Source organism: Aquarana catesbeiana, linkage group LG04 (assembly GCF_042186555.1).
Source record: "Aquarana catesbeiana isolate 2022-GZ linkage group LG04, ASM4218655v1, whole genome shotgun sequence".
Lineage (NCBI taxonomy): Eukaryota > Metazoa > Chordata > Amphibia > Anura > Ranidae > Aquarana > Aquarana catesbeiana.
The window spans coordinates 644,005,941-644,023,684 of NC_133327.1; positions in this window are offsets into that span (position 1 = coordinate 644,005,941).

The window sequence follows — 17,744 nt, forward strand, 5'->3', positions numbered from 1 at the left end:
TTAATTTTGTTTTTAAAATGGGAACTCCTCTTCAAGGACAAAATCTAAAGCATTCCTATTCACCTTGCTCCCCCACCCACCCATTCTAAAGCCCTTCAAAGCAGTTCTGACTTACAGTAGCTGAGTTTGCTGTCACGCCATGGCACCTCATCCAGGATTGAAGACTGGTGATCCTGGATAACCCAACAAAAGTGTTCACATCACAAAGAAAGTAATACGCATTACTGTGCAAACATTTTAGGCAGGTGTCAAGAAATGCTGTAAGAATGCTTTTAAATATATATACTGTAAAGATATATATATATATATATATATATAGTCGTAGCCCTAAGACCGCGACAGATATGGATCACATAAACACGCGACAAGACTTACAACATAAATAGACCTGAAGTATGCCTTGATGGTCTGGTTGGTATGCCAAGAAAAGGGGGCAAAATCCAAGATAAGTAATGGGTAATTATGGAAAAGGGTGAGCTGAGAAGTGCCATGAAAAAGGGAAGGGAGGTAGGGTATCGCGCACTGGAACTGACGAGGAGCATGGGTGAGTGGGCTGCTTAAGTACCCCCCGGGCTCCTCCCATAAATACAGGCCACCATACTGGCCTTCTTACTTATGGTCACGGCCCTAAGACCGCGACAGATATGGATCACATAAACACGTGACAAGACCAAAACATAAATAGACCTGAAGTGTGCCTCGGTGGTCTGGTCGGTATGCCAAGGTATAGGGGAATAGCTCTTTATTTGTTCTGTGGTTACTGAGCCAGCTTGGTGAAGGCCTGTGCCATTTCCATCTGAGGATTTAGGAGGTATGTGGTGAAGCAAGCGGACTTCCATATGCCTAACTTCTTGATCACATGGTCGAGAACTGACTGGGGTCAAGGCCCAGGTTGCCTAGAAGGATCCTGATGTGCTCAGGGGGCCGTTCGGAAAGGGTAGCAATGGGCTACCATCAGATTGGTTGGGTAGCTGGGACATTAGTCAGTCGAGTACCATCACTGGGCACCAGGCATTGTTAGTCTGAAACAGGTAATGTCAACCCCGGGACCGTTTTTTGGGGTTTTGAAGACTGTAAGATGAAGGGTGTAATGGTTCTGAAAGCGAGTCAGGTGACGTCTGAGCAGTGTCTGACTGCCGGTGCTGTTAACGGTAAATTCACTAGGCTGCAAAAAAACGTAGAAGGCCAAGTAGATGGCTGCTTCGATGACTAGGCTGGGCAAAACCTCAAATGGAGAACGTGTAAGGATTTCAGACATGTCTCTAAAGATGGCACTCGTGACAGGTAAGTGTTTGCCACTGGCTACGGGCTGGTGCTTCTGAATGCCTCGTAGGTGGGACATGACTGCATTGGCTGTGAATACTGATGGTTTACTGGGGTCCTGTAAGGACAGAAAATGCTGGACCCGGCTAGGTATAGCCTCATGGTATTTTGAAATGGGCCAGCTGCGTGTGGCAATACGATATAAAGGATAGGACGTGTCTAAGGTCACCTATTGCTGCTCCGAGGCAAGAGGCCAAAAACTTGCGGTAAGTGTTCCAAGTAGTGCGATAGGCCTTCAGTGTGTTGTGTGCCAAGGAGTGGTCAATGAGCTGGGTTGCGTTAGCGAGGGGCGACTTCAATCCATCGTCAGCAACAACCAGGGTGGGACAGGAGTAGTTGTTGGGTCGGCTCCAGGCTCCTGCTGGAAAAACAAAGTAAAGTTGAAACGGGACAGTGCATCAGCTGCAAAATTGCATTTGCCTGGAACATGCTTGCAGTGGACATTAAACTGGTGATGGAGTGACCGCTGCACGAGCCTGCGCAGGAAGGACATGATGGGGAGTGATTTGGATCTTCCCTTATTGATGATGTCGGCCGTGGCCTGATTGTCTGTAGTGAAGACCACCGTTTGTCCTCTCCAGGTGTGGCCCCAGACCTGGGCAGCTACTACGATGGGATACAGCTCGAAGAGTGATGAGGACTGGGTGAAACCAGGAATTAAGATAATTTCTGGGGGCCAAGGTTCAGCGAACCAGTGGCAGCCGAAAATAGCCGCAAAGCCCGTAGAGGCTGCGGCATCGGTGACCAATTGCGGTGACTGAGCTGATGCTGCCGAGATGAACATTGAAATGCCGTTCCAGTTAGTAAGGAACTTGTCCCACATAGCTAAGTCTGCTATTGCTGCTCGGTCTAGTTTGAGAACTCAATCTGGGTCCTGCACTGGTGTGAGAAAGACTAAAAGCCGTGATATAAAGGACTGCCCTTGAGGAATAATCCTCATGGCGAAATTGGGCATCCCTAATAAGGATTGCAACTGCCTTCTGGTACACCTTGCGACAGGGTGAAGTCATGGATAACTGTCCTGATATGGGCTAGTTTGTCAGGAGGCAGGCTAGCCTGCATGGCACGCGCGTCCAGAGTGACACCTAGGAAGGTGATAGAGTGTGTCGGGCCTTCCACTTTATGCCCGGCTATGGGCACGTTGAGATTGCTGAACACTATTCTCAACCTGTCTAGATCTGCCGGGGGTGTGCCTGGTTGTTCGATGAGCAGGAAGTCATCGAGGTAGTGGATGAGCATCTAACAGTGGGCCTGGTGTGACAGAATCCATGTGAGGGCCTGAGCGAAGACATCAAACAGCCACAGGCTGCTCTTGGACCCGAAGGTCAGCTTGGTGGCGAAGTAATACGACTCCCTCCACTTAATACTGTGCCACCGCCAGAGGGATGGCTTGATAGGGAGGAGTTTGAACGCATCTGAGATGTCTGCTTTGGACAGCCAGGCGCCAGGACCTATCCCAATGATGGCCTGCATGGCCAGGTCCACTGAGGCGTATTTGAAGGAAAATTCCTCGGAAGGAATCAGGGAGTTCAGGCTCAGGATGTGAGAGGAATGAGACGCAGACAAATCATATACTAAGCAGAGTTTATTGGAGAACTTGCCCTTGACAAGCCCAATAGGGCTGACTCTCCAGACTGGAAAAGGTGACTGTGGGAAGGGGCCTATGATGAAGCCTCTGTCCACTTTCGTCTGTAGTAAAGAGTCTATGGCCTGTTCATCAATAGCCACCGCCTGGGGTTCCTGCATTCGTGGGTGGCGAGGGGTAAGGTGATGAGGCTGGTGTGGAACCCCACTGTAAAGCTGTCCATCAGGAACATGGCCAGTGAGGGGGTGGGGTGTGTAGAGAGGTAGAACCCCAACCAACTGACATCTATCTGGCCTAGTCAGGACTTTCCCTGCTGTTTTAGTTGACAGGTGGCCATCAGGTGTGCTTTATGGCATGCTGTGCAAACATGGAGTAGCCTGCACTGGCCATAGAAGCATCCGCCATGATTGTAATTGTTACATATGGCGACACCCCCTACTGAAAAGACAGGCCGTCCTAGTCTGTCCAGATTGACCAGAGGCTGCCAAGACCTGACCGGTGCCAGAGGTGGAAGGTTGGTAGAAGGGGCGCCTTATGGCTGCATTAGAGCACCAATTCACCATGTGGTGCCGTGCATGATGCACACAAAATAACTGGTTTGGTAAATAAATGGGAGAGAACTGTGTACGAACGATTTGTAAGTTCCGTTGTGTGAACTAAACACATGGCATGGGAGATACAACGAATGGCAATGTTTAGAACATGATACGAATGCAAAGTAAGGACTCTTACCTGCGATAGAGAGCAAGACTTGATCGAAAACCACAAATAAGCAATAGCAACACACTGTATTCGGGAACAACAGACTCACGGACATGAAGTGAGCTGAGGAGTCAGTCTGGTGACGTAACGAATCGTGCACTGGAACCGACGAGGAGCATGGGCGAATGCGCTGCTTAAGTACCCCCCCGGCTCCTCCCATAAATACAGGTGACCATACTGGCCTTCTCACATATATATATGTAGCACCCTCTACTTAAGTAGGTGCTAGAGTTAGGATTTTTGTGAGAGCAGGTAAATTTAAGCAGGCCTAGCTGGAAGCCAGGCCTGTTTATTTTGATCTGTGTGGGGCTGAGAGTTGCTTAGAGTAGGCTGGTGATTCACAGATAGCATTACTTCTCAGTTACCTCCCTCTGGCGGGGAAGAGAGGTGGTGCTGCCTGGGGTGTTCTGAGGAGCCCTGACCAATCCCCAACCTGAATTGGCAGGTGGCAGGCCTCCTTAAATACCTAGAGTCAGCCCAGCTGGGGAGGAGCTGTCAGGTGGAAGAAGCTGGAGATGGAGCACTAGGTTGTCTCGGCCTTTGAGGCACTCCCCAGGCTGGGTGGGGGAGTGACCTTGGGCCTGAGGGGTTCGGGTGCAAGTCGGAGCCTTGCTGAGAAACAAAGAAGGATCTGGACAGGGTGCACAAAGAGGAACCAAGAAAGTAAACAGGAGCTAGTATTGCCGGGCAAGTCTCCAGGAGGGATCCACTGTAGTGCAGCCAGGAGGACTGGTGAGTGACAGGCACAGTTGGGAAAGCTGGGGAGTCATGTTGGAGCAGACTGGGAGTGTGCAGTCTGAGATGGATGTAGAGCCAGCAGGTGAGATTGTGATGTCACAGGCAGTGAAGTCAGGCAGCTGCAGTCAGGAGGACTGGTGGGGCCTGAAGAGGACTGACTGGGAGCACAGGACAGCTAGCACTAAAAAACTTTCCTTCCACTATTTGTTGCTACACTAAAGGGGCCAGCGGTGCCTGCCTGCAAATGGCAGCTGCTAAAGCCTGACAGAGTCAGAGTTGGGCCTACCATGTGCTAGCTGTGCCTGGAACCAAGTACTGTACAGGAGAGAGAGCGAGGAACAGTCTGCAAATAAGCATTGTGCTAGAGGAGACTGGAGCTCCAGAAGTGTAAATAGAGGTTCCAACTGATTATCCTATTGATTTTATAATTGATTCTGGGCATCCCATAATTTCCCTTACCCTATCCAAGTTCAATATCCCTTAGTAAAACACAAAACAAAGTTAATGGACTATTCATTGACTCTGTGTGCTTGAGAAAGTGAATGCTGGGCTGGGCAGGGTGACAGGCGGACTACAACTTTCAGCAGCCCTTACAGGGGTACCGCAACAATATATATACAGTGTTTTGAAAAAGTATTCATACCTCTTGAAATTTTCCATATTTTGTAATGTTAAAAAAAAATATCCCAAGCGTTGAACATCTCACGGAGCACTGTCCAATCCATCATCCGAAAATGGAAAGAGTATAGCACAACTGCAAACCTACCAAGACATGGCTGTCCACCTAAACTGACAGGCTGGGCAAGGAGAGCATTAATCATAGAAGCAGCCAAGAGCCCATGGTAATTCTGGAGGAGCTGCAGAGATCCACAGATCTGATGTAAGAATCTGTCCACAGGACAACTATTATTCGTGCACAAATCTAGCCTTTATGGAAGCGTGGCAAGAAGGAAGACAATGTTGAAAGAAAACCATAAGAAGTCCTGTTTACAGTTTGCAAGAAGCCATGTAATAGACACAGCAAACATGTGGAAGAAGGTGCTCTGGTCAGATGAGACCAAAATTGAACTTTTTGGCCAAAAAGCAAAGTGCTATGTGTGTCGGAAAACTAACACTGCACATCACCCTGAACACACCATCCCCACCATGAAACATGGTGGTGGTAGCATCATGTTGTGAGGATGATTTTCTTCAGCAGGGACAGGGAAGCTGGTCAGAATTGATAGGAAGATGGAGAGAGCCAAATACAGGGCAATCTTAGCAGAAAACCTGTTACTGTCTGCAAAAGAGGTTCACTTTTCAACAGGACAACAACCCTAAGCATACAGCCAGAGCTACAATGAAATTGTTTTGAAAGCATATTCATGTCCTAGAATGGCCCAGTCAAAGTCCAGACCTAAATCCAATTGAGAATCTGTGGCAAGACTTTAAAATTGCTATTCAGACGCTCTACATCCAATCTGACAAAGCTTGAGCTATTTTGCTTGAGCTATTTTGCAAACAAGAATGGTCAAAAATGTCACTCTCTAGATGTACAAAGCTGGTAGAGACAATTTCAAAAAGACTTGCAGCTGTAATTTGCAGTTAAAGGTGGTTCTACAAAGTATTAACTCAGGGGGGCTGAATACAAATGCATGCCACTTTTCAAAAATGTATTTGTAAAAAAATTTTGAAAATCATTTATCACTTTCCTTCCACTTCACAATTATGAGCTACTTTGTGTTGGTCTACCACAAAAATACCAATAAAATACATTTATGTTTTTGGTTGTAACATGACAAAATTTGGAAAATTTCAAGGGGTATGAATCCTTTTTAAGGTACTATATATATATATATATATATATATATATATATATCATTCTCTGCAGCTATTACCTTTTGTACCATCACCCCCTCCCTTAGAATGTAAGCTCTACGAGCAGGGCCCTCCTGTACCTTTTGTATTGAACTGTACTGTAATTGTGTTGTCCCTCCTATACATTGTAAAGCGCTGCGTAAACTGTTGGCGCTATATAAATCGTGAATAATAATAATAATATATATATTGTATATATATATAGTTAGGTCCATATATATTTGGACACAGGTATAATTTTAGTTTTTTTCAGGTATTTACCAAAACATATTCAAGCTATAGTTAAATAATAGATATGGGCTGAAAGGGCACACTCTCAGGTTTAATTTGAGGGTATGTACAAATCGGAGGAAGGGTTTAGGAATTACAGCTCTTAAGAATAGCCATCCCCCCTTTTTCAAGGGACCAAAAGTAATTGGACAATTGAATCAAAATCTGTTTCATAGCCAGGTGTGGGTTACTTCTCATTATTTCTTCATCAATTACGCAGGTAAAAGGTCTTTGTGGTAGCTGCATTTGAAATCTAATGCTTTGAACCTATATCATACGTTCAAAGGAGCTGTCCATGCAAGTGAAACAGACCATTGTAAGGTTTCAAAAACTAAACAAATCCATCAGAAAGATAGCAGCAACATTAGGAGTGGCCAAATCAACAGTTTGGTACATTCTGAGGAAAGAAGAACACACTGGTGAGCTCAGCAACATAAAAAGACCTGGACGTCCATGGAAGACAGCAATGGTGGATGATCGCAGGATGCTCTCTATAGTAAAGAAAAACCCATTCACAACATCCAGACAAGTAAAGAACACTCTCCAGGAGGTGGGCGTATCATTGTCAAAGTCTACAATCAAGAGAAGACTTCATGAGAGCAAATACAGACGGTTCACCACAAGGTGCAAACCATTCACAAGCCTGAAGAATAGAAAAGCCAGATAAGACTTTGCCAAAAAAAATCTAAAAAAGCCAGACCAGTTCTGGAAAAGCATTCTTTGGAAGGATGAAACTAAAATTAATCTGTACCAGAATGACGGGAAGAAAAAAGTGTGGAGAAGGCTTGGAACAGCTCAGGATCCAAAGCACACAACATGATCTATCAAACATGGTGGAGGCAGTGTGGTGGCATGGGCATGCATGACTTCCAGTGGCACTGGGTCATTGGTGTTTATTGATGATGTGACAGAAGACAGAAGCAGCCAGATTAATTCTGCAGTGTTTAGAGATATACTGTCAGCCCTGCTTCAGCCAAATGCAGCAAAGTTGATTGGACGGTGCTTCACAGTACAGATGGACAATGATCCAAAACACACTGTAAAAGCAACCCAAGAGCTTTTGAAGGAAAAGAAGTAGAATATTCTGCAATGGCTGAGTCAATCACCTGATCTCAACCCAATTGAGCATGCATTTCACTTGCTGAAGGCAAAACTAAAGGCGGAAAGACCCACAAAGAACAACTAAAGACAGCTGCAATTAGAGCCTGGCAAAGTATCAGAAAAGAGGAAACCCAGTCTTTGGTAATGTTCATGGCTTCCAGACTTCAGGCAGTCATTGCCAGTAAAGGATTCTCAACAAAATATTGAAAATGAACATTTTATTTATAATTATATTCATTTGTCCAATTACATTTGAGCCCCTGAAAATGGGGGGACTGTGTATGAAAAGGGTTGCAGTTCCTAAAATTTGTACTTGATATTTATGTTCAACCCCTTGAATTAAAGCTAAAAGTCTCAACTTCAAATTCATTTGGATTGTTTCATTTTAGTTTTATTCTTATGGCATACAGAACCAAAAGTATGAAAATTGTGCCTGTATCCAAATATATATGGACCTAACTGTATATATATATATATATATACAGGTGCATCTAATAAAATTAGAATGATCATGGTATCACTAAACTTAATTGGCCAGCGAACTCGCCTGACCTAAGCCCCATAGAGAATCTGTGGGGTATTGTCATAAGGAAGATGAGAGACACCAGACCCAACAATGCAGATGAGCTGAAGGCCGCTATCAAAGCAACCTGGGCTTCCATAACACCTCAGCAGTGCCACAGGCTGATCGCCTATATGCCACGCCGCATTGATGCAGTAATTCATGCAAAAGGAGCCCCGACCAAATATTGATGCATCCTATACTGTACATGGACACACTTTTCAGTAAGCAAAGATTTCTGTATTAAAAATCCTTTTTTTTATTGGTCTTATGTAATATTCTAATTTTCAGGTATATTAATTTTTGGGTTATCACTAGCTGTAAGCCATAATCATCAAAATTAAAAATTAAAAGAAAGAAATGCTTGAAACAAACAAAAGAAGAATCTAAATATAATCAACATTTGGTGTAACTACCCTTTTTCCGCGTACACACGAGCGGACTTTACGTCAGACTTTGCGTACGTCATCGCGTACGAATTCGACGGACTTTGGTGGATTGTGTGTAGGCAAGTCCGTTCATTCGGAAAGTCCGTCATAAAGTCCGGCGTAAAGTCCGCCAAGCAAAGTCTGCCGTAACGTCTGCTCGTGTGTACGCAGCATTTGACTTCAAATAGGGCTGGTGCAAGGATTTTTTACACCCTAGGTGAAACCTCATTTTGCCGCCCCCCCCCCCCCCTTTGGCTCCACCCCAGACTCTACCCCCTTTTCCCTGCCCATGTTTACCCCACCTTTCTAATGAAGCGCCCATCAAATACAGCCCACTAGCGACCATCAAATGCAGCCCACCAGCGCCCATCAAATGCAGCCTCACCAGCACCAATCAAATGCAGCCTACCAGCGCCCATTAATGCAGCCTCACCAGCACCCATCAAATGCAGCCTACCAGTGCTTATCAATGAGTGTTTGCTTGCTTCCATTCATTTGGGATTTGGGACACAGACACAGTCCTTCGCCAGGCGCTGCGCCTCTGACACTATGTACGAACGGAGCGGTGGCTGCCTGCTGATGCTGAGAGTTGCTTGCTGCAGAGAGAGGAGAGTAGAAACACCAGTGGCCGTGGGCCCAAGGCAGCAGTGTGCCCTAGGCGGCTGCCTAGTTTGCCTAGTGGTAGCACCAGCCCTGACTTCAAACCAGCATTAATTCTTACACTTGTACACTTTGTACACTTGCACAAAGTCAGGATTTTATAGGATTGGAGTCAGGTGTATGAATAACCAATTATACCAAGCATATGCTACTGATCATCAATTTCATATGTAGGTTGAAACACAGTTATTAACTGAAACAGGAACAGCAGTGCAGGAGGCTTAAAACTGGGTGAAGAACAGCCAAACTCTGCTACTAAGGTGAGGTGGTGGAAGACAGTTTCATGTCACAGGTCATACATCATGGCAAGACCGAGCACAGAAAAAAAACACCCAAAGATGCCCAGCAGTGCCATCAGCACAGAACTCTCAAAAACCAGTGGGACCCAGGTCCACCTATCTCCTGTCCGGGGAGTCTGGCCATAAGTGGTCTTCATGGAAGAATTGTGGCCAAAAAGCCATACCTCCAACGTGGAGACAAACCGAAGCGACTCAACAATGCACGAAAATAAAGGAACTGAAGTGGAGAAAAATGGCAGCAGGTGCTCTGGACTGATAAGTCAATATTTGAAATATTTGTCTGTAGCAGGAGGCAGTTTGTTGGCGAAGGGCTGGAGAGCGGTACAATAATGAGTGTCTGCAGGCAAAAGTGAAGCATGTTGGAGGTTCTTTGCAAGTTTGAGGCTGCATTTCTGCAAATGGAGTTGGAAATTTGATCAGGATCAATTGTGTCCTTAATGCTGAGAAATACAGGCAGATACAGTACTTTTCCATCATGCCATACTATCAGGAAGGCGTGTGATTGGCCCCAAATTTATTCTGCAGCAGGACAATGACCCCAGACATACAGCCAATGTAAATCAGAACTATCTTCAGGGTAAAGAAGAACAAGGAATCCTGGAAGTAATAGTTTGGCCCCCACGGAGCTCTAATTTCAAGATCATTGAGCTTGCCTGGTATTACATGAAGAAACAGAAGGATCTGAGGCAACCTACATTCACAGAAGATCTGTGGTTATTTCTCAAAGATGTTTAGAACAACCTACCTGCCGAGTTCCTTCCAAAACCGTGTGCAAGTGTACCTAGAAGAATAAATGCTTTTGAAGGCAAAGGATGGTCACACCAAATATCACACCTGAAGGACCGCAACATACAGGGAATTTACATTGTAATACTGACATATAATCACACACATAGGTTGCACTTGATAGACTTGTGTCTTTTTTCAACCTCACCTACTATGTAACTTGGATTTGGATTTCTCTTCTGCCCATTTACTTTTCATTTTGTTAACTGATACAAAATAAACACTTCTATTCAGTGGTGTAATTTGGTTTTGTGCTGCCCTAGGCAAAACTAAAATCTGGTGCCCCCACCCCCATGTAAATTTGCCCCACCCCTTCCTGTTTAATGGATGTGACTCCTTCCAAAATTGAAGCATTACAAGTTCCTGTATGAACCACTGAGCTCTCATGGGTTCATGCTCAGACCTGTAGTCCTTCACTGGTTTTGGGGGGGTGTCATATCCTTAGCTCTGAGGGGTTCATGCTGGGGGGGTCACCTCCCCCAAAAGTGAAGAACTACGAGTTCCAACATGAGCTCCTTAAATCTAAGGATGTGTCTCCCTCCAAAATTGAAGGACTACGAGTCCCGGCATGAACCCCTAAGATCTAGGGATGTAACCCTTTAGATCTCACAGGTTCATGCTGGGACCTGTAGTTCTCCATTAGGAGGATGATAGAATCAGTGGCAGTGGTGGTGGTGTTGGGGGTTGGGGGTTCAGTGTCAGTGCTTGGGGGGAATTGGTTCAGTGTCAGTGCTTAAGGGGGTGGGTGCAGTGTCAGTGCTTGAGGGGGATGGGTTACTTGCTGTCACCTGTCAGTCAGTGGCCAATTGATTCCCCCTGCCTGCATGCAGGAGAGGGGAGAAGAGAGAGGAGGGTTGAGGGGGGGTGTGGGGGTGTCTTGGTTATGGCAAGCTGTCAGCCTCTTCCCAGCTGCCGGGGCATCCCTCTTGCTATTTGAAAATGCCACTGCCCTGCACCCCACCGCCACCGGACCAACGGCGGACTCTCCAGGACCATGACAAAGGGGCCGGGCTCAGCTCAAGTGGCCGGGCAGCTGCTTTCAGCCCCTCCGCGCTGGAGGAGGAGGAAGTTAAGTCCTCCTCTGCTTTGATTGCTGGGCAGGGAGGGAGTCGCGGCCATGACTTAACTGGTTGCTAGACACCAGGCGGCTCTAGCAACCAGTGGTCAGGAGTCAGGTGGAGGCGGAGCCGAGCCAGCGCTACCGCGGCTCAGTCCGCCCCTGTCCCCTGCACTCCAGACTGCTCCCAGTGTCACTTTCATTGCGTGCTGGAGCCAGGACTCAGGAATACGGGTCAGGGAGGGGGCTTTTTTGCGACCCTGCAGAGTGCCACCCTAGGCCTGGGCCTTGTTGGCCTAGGCCAAGACACATCACTGTTTCTATTCCTGACAGCATTCCAAATTTACAGCATTTTTTCACACTTGCCTTAAACTTTTGCACAGTAGTGTAGGTACCTAAAGTAGAACCATGCCACTCTTCAGTGTAGAAAATAGAGAACTGAAGACAGGATGTGGCCCTTCGGCTTACCTTTATGTGGCGCTTGGGGCGCTGTTCCTCCCACTGATATGAGGCACTAATCCTTCCACTATCACCAATGATGAGGCACCTTTTCTCCCACTGACACCAACATTGGGGCACTATCTTTTTCACTGACACCAATGATGAGGCTTAATTTCTCCATGTGTCACAGGTACAAGAAAAATTCAGACCAGCCAGTGGAAATAGTGGAAAGGTACATGGTAAATGATGAACTACTCATCCCCACCAGAGAAAAGGAGATTTTCTCTACACCAGCCTTTCTCAACTGGGGTGCTGCCTTAGGTTGTCAGGGGTGTTGCGGCATCCTAGTTGAGAAAGGCATTCGGATACTACCAAGCTCCCACTCCACTGAACTGTACATCGGTACAGCAGGAGCTTGGTCAGATAGTGAAGTGAAAGCAGTGGAAGGGGGAGGTGGCTTCCTGAGTACTGAGCTATCCACCTCCCCTAGCAGGGCAGTACCCAGCAGTGCAGTACCTGGTGCAAATGAAGGTACTGTACTGCAGTTTTTAAAAAGGGTGTGTGTGTATGTATATACTGTACGTACAGCGGAGGATTAGGGTGGTCATGGGCCACTAGGCTACTTTTTGTGTGGCTCCCTCCTAAGCATGCTTTACCAGAAAATAAATTATTTAGTGCCATGTGTAAAAGGGTAGACCTATATTACACGCCTCAAGTGCAACTCTCAGGTCTACAGCCCAAACACATTCAGACATGAGCCTACTATAAACAGCAATGCCACAGAAAAAAAACATTCAAAATACACCTGCAAGCTGGTAACAGATTTTACCTTTCTAAACCAACAGTTAGGCCAAAAACGTCTGCAACAGCTCCTGTTTAACTGAGGCAAAATCACAACATCCTGACAGAGACCAATCGAAATGCTGTGTAATATTCCAATAAAATAAAAGCCACACAAATAACATAAACAGCAGCAGCAGCACATAAAAGCAAGCAATAATCAACAGCAGAACAATCATACGTTCCAACGGCAGGAAGTGCCAGCATCCATCGGCGCAGCCTGTCCATCGGACACCACTGCAATCCAGAAAATGGACCAGACTCACTCCCAGGCAGCTTTTGCCAACATGCTTGTTCACTATGTACCTTTGTGAGTACCTTTTTACAGTTTTATTAAACTCCATGTTTTTTACTGCACTTATGCCCCGTACACACGGTCGCTCTTTGTTCGGACATTCCGACAACAAAATCCTAGGATTTTTTCCGACGGATGTTGGCTCAAACTTGTCTTGCATACACACGGTCACACAAAGTTGTCGGAAAATCCGATCGTTCTAAACGCGGTGACGTAAAACACGTACGTCGGGACTATAAACGGGGCAGTGGCCAATAGCTTTCATCTCTTTATTTATTCTGAGCATGCGTGGTACTTTGTCCGTCGGATTTGTGTACACACGATCGGAATTTCCGACAACGGATTTTGTTTGAAAATTTTATAGCAAGCTCTCAAACTTTGTGTGTCGGAAAATCCGATGGAAAATGTCCGATGGAGCCCACACATGGTCGGAATTTCCGACAACACGCTCCGATCGGACATTTTCCATCGGAAAATCCGACCGTGTGTACGGGGCATTAGAGTGGCGCCTTTGTTTCATTTTCAGAGTGCATATAACACGCACCCTAACATTAAGAGGGAATTTTCAGGAAAAAAAACTTCCCACAGCCCCCTGCACAGTACACAGACCCCTTTCCCTGCACAGTACACAACCCTCTGCACAGTACACAGACTCCCTGCACATAACACAGCCCCCTTTCCCTGCACAGTACACAGACCCCCTGCACATAACACAGCCCCCTTTTTCTGCATAGTACACAGACCCCTCTGCTTGCATATCACACAGGTCTCTTTCACTATAAAGCCCCCTGCACTCCCAGGAGACCCCCAGTCTTCTGGGAAAGAATACTCTAAAGTTGAGAAAACATCATTGCCAGCCCTTTCTCATACACCGCTCCTCCTGTGTCACTCATTGTAAATCAAAGCTTCTAAATACCTCAATTAACGCCGTTCTTCGCTACCCGGTCATGTGACTGCTCTCCTCTGCTGTTTCATTGACGGTCACATGACCGATCTCCTCCTGCAATCAAAGGCTACACTTGGGAAGGAGGTGGAGTGGGAGGAGGAGAGCGGCCAGACAGAGCGGCTTTAATTGAGGTATTAAGAGACTTCCATTTACATTGAGAGTGACACACGAGGAGCTGTGCATGAGAAAGGGCTGGCAGTAATGTTTTCTCAACTTTAAAGTATGCTGGCAGCGCTGACCCTTGGCCAGGAGAGGTGGTACAGCTGGCCTGACACCCCCCCCAATGGGTGGCACCCAGGGTGGACCGCCCGATCCCTGCCCCCTGTTGGTAAAAAAACATTTATCGCCGTATTCGTATAACACGCAGGCATTGTTTTTATTCTACATATACATAAATATATATAAATTAATAAAATATCATGGCCAATCGGGGTTCCTTGTGCACGTGGGGCCCTAGGCTGCAGCCTAGACCAGCCTGTGCATTAATCCGCCCCTGTGTACATATGTATGTCTTTTTAGGGCCCGTTCATAATAGCAGCATTTGACAGACGGTGAAGAGGCAATATGTTTAACCCCCTAAATGCAGAATCACTGTGCCACAATCACGTGCAGTGCATGCGGTTGTGGGGCAGCTGAAGTGTGGCCTTATTCACCTGGGGGCATACTTCCATCTACGACCACAGCATGTGTACATCCCTGGCTGTTGTCACTGCAACTAAAGTTAGAGATGGTATGAATATGGTTCATGTGTGGTTTTTCTCCAACCTCACATGTAAATGAGTCATTGGTTCACACCTGTGTAGCTGTATTTAGGGCAGCCCATTCCTTTCAATGGGCTTCCCTACCCGCAAAAACACAGGGAAAGAAGTCCCCAACCCTTTGTTTAAGATCATGCCACACCAAAAATGCAGTGCTAAAGAGCAGCACTTTGTCTGCCTGTCGGGAATGTGTGGAATTTTGCACACGTTCCCCGACACACAGTAATGTGGGGTGCCTCGAGACTGAAAATACTTTTCAAGGGTGCCCTGACAGGAAAATGGTTGAGGAACACTACTCAACACAACAAGGGAAAGTTTTGTATTTTGGAAAAAAACACATAGCAAAACCCTGAAATCAGCCTATAGGAAACCCCATCAGCCTATGTCCCTTAGGGGAAGAAACCTGGGTTCTCCATGCCCCAAAAAGGGGGCCCCATACAGGGCTGGAAGTCTGTACTGCACAATCATTTCAGAAGGGGGGACTTGCACTATAGTCATTAACCAGATCATAACAGTAACAGCTCTCCTGGACTCAGAAAGTATGATGAACTTGGTCCAGAATACCCTAGTCAGTAAGGTGGAACCTGTGACCAAGACACTTCGGGTCATCTGCATACATGGTGATACAGATGGACCTACCCGGTGGTGGCCATGTCCATTACCATCATCTGTGGAACTGTTAAACAGTATCAAACTGGTACACACTGTAATAATGGGACTTTTCCAGATTCTGGAAACTGTGGGAAACTTGGAAAGTAGAGGTTTGGCCAGATGGGTGGAACAGACCCTCAAACTTTACAGGACGCTGTTATAGATATGCCAAGTGATGATTTCATCTTGAGCATGATGTAGGGTCTGCAGGGGAGTGAGATCCTGAAATAGAGTTGCGCTCCAAGGGGGGGATTTTTTTGGTACAGGTTATGTGTGAGGAGATGGCCTCTAGTCCTGCCCACCATGATCTGCATGTGTCTCTGGGGGTTTGGCATGGCTCAGATTCAAGACCCCACTTTGACCCCACTTTGGCCTGGGTAAGAGAACAGATAGTAAATGAGGTTCCTCAGCAGCTGAATGTAAATGAAATATGGTCTCATTTTGTGGCCAGCAATGATCTACTCTATTGTGTTGCCAAGGTTCAGGAAGACATTATTGAGTAATTTATCTCTCATATTTATCAGAAGTTCACTAATTTTTACAACACTTTTACCTAGGTCAGTAAATAGTACACATTTGCAACTATGGATTACCATGTGATCTTCTTACTTTTAATCACTTACACATCTTTCAATCAAATTTTAGCTAATTGCTTTCATTATTGTTACACCTTAGGTCATATGGGTCACTGCTCCACAGAAATGTCCTTTTCCTGCCGGCCTTCCACCAATTGCCCTTGGGGTTTACAGCCTCAACTCCCAGGACTGATGATGCCTCCCCCGAGTCGGTCTCAGCCCATGGCGCTGTCACCTACACTCACAGCTTATCTGTAAGTTACCTATGGGTGATCCATGGATATCACCCTCATTATTTATACCAATTTTTCTTCCACTTTCCTTCTTCCCCCCCCCCCCCCCTTATTTGGCCAGTCACATCAATATATTTTACTTTATGTTTATAGATTGTTGCATCTGCTCGTGAAGATTGAAGGTTACCCATGAAACGCGTCGAGCTATATAGATGCCGTCATTAGGTTTTTAATCCAAGAGTGATAACAAACAATATGTATATCATTATGTTGGTTTTTTTGGCCTATACCAAGTTGTCATGGACCTGTTACATTATGTGAAAATAGATTTTAGAGTCTGGCGGTTTCCTTTTTATCATGTTGTTAATGTCATGTACTTTCATGTTACCATGTTACTATGTTATCTTCTTACTATGTTATTCATATGTAATTAAATCATATAATCATGCAATTGGTTCATGTTATGTTACTATGTACATGCCATAACACTATGCAATTAGGCTATTTATCATTTTATACCCACCAGTCACTCTTTGTTCATGTTGTTCAATTCGGCCGCCTGCTTCACACAAAGTCCCAAACTCTCTCCTTATGTCAATTATTGAGCAATTGTTGATACCCCTGCCATATAGACAGAAGGTATGTGATCTGGCCCATAATGATGTTTTGGGAGACACTCGTGAACTGATAAAAAAATGGGGCGCATATCACCAACTGCTTCTACGGCCCAGGGTTGAAAGCTGAGGTAAAGAAATACTGTACATCTTGTCCCATTTGCCTGTTAATCATTCTGCTTTTGCACTTCTGCAGCCACTTGTTTCTCTGCTCGATAAAAGAATATAGCTATGGATTTGGTTGGCCCCCTGTTTAAATCTGCCCAAGACCACCAATACATTCTAGTGTGATAGTTAGCTATGGCACCCAATATATGAAACTGTTACTCTGCTCTACTTCATTCAGACCAATTGCCAGGGAACTGTTTTAAATGTTTACCAGAATGGGTTTTCCTAAAAAAAAAAAAAAAAAATTGACCAGGTCACCATTCATGTTGAGGGTTATGACAGATGTGTTCAAGCTGTTTTAGATTGAGCAGCTGTGCACATCTGAATCTGTGTTGGACTCTGGACAATAAGGCCTTCAATATGAACTTGTGTTTAAAGGTTCCAAATACAAGTGCCAATTGAACCCCCAATGTGCCTCTCTGGTCTGTAGTGAATCAGGTGCTGACCTCATGAAGCCTGTCCCTCTCAGTGTTCCGCAACAAACATTCAGAAAAAGCCACACACTGATGATTTCATACCATAGGCATTTTGTTCCGCCTGGCTTACTGTTCCTGTCCCTCCCCTCTGACATGTTTCATCCCTCCACCTCTACGATTAGGCCCAATAGGGGTGAAAGCATCATAGGGGCATAGCCACAGGTGGGAACTACTAGAAGGCCAGCCAGGCATAATAAAAAATACCCATGGTGTGACTCTATCAGTGTATTGCCTTGCCTAAATTGATGAAATCGTGTTTGTTTTGCTGCTCTTGGGCTGCTTAAGTTAACAAAGGATTATGTTGCTTCACAAAGCCAGC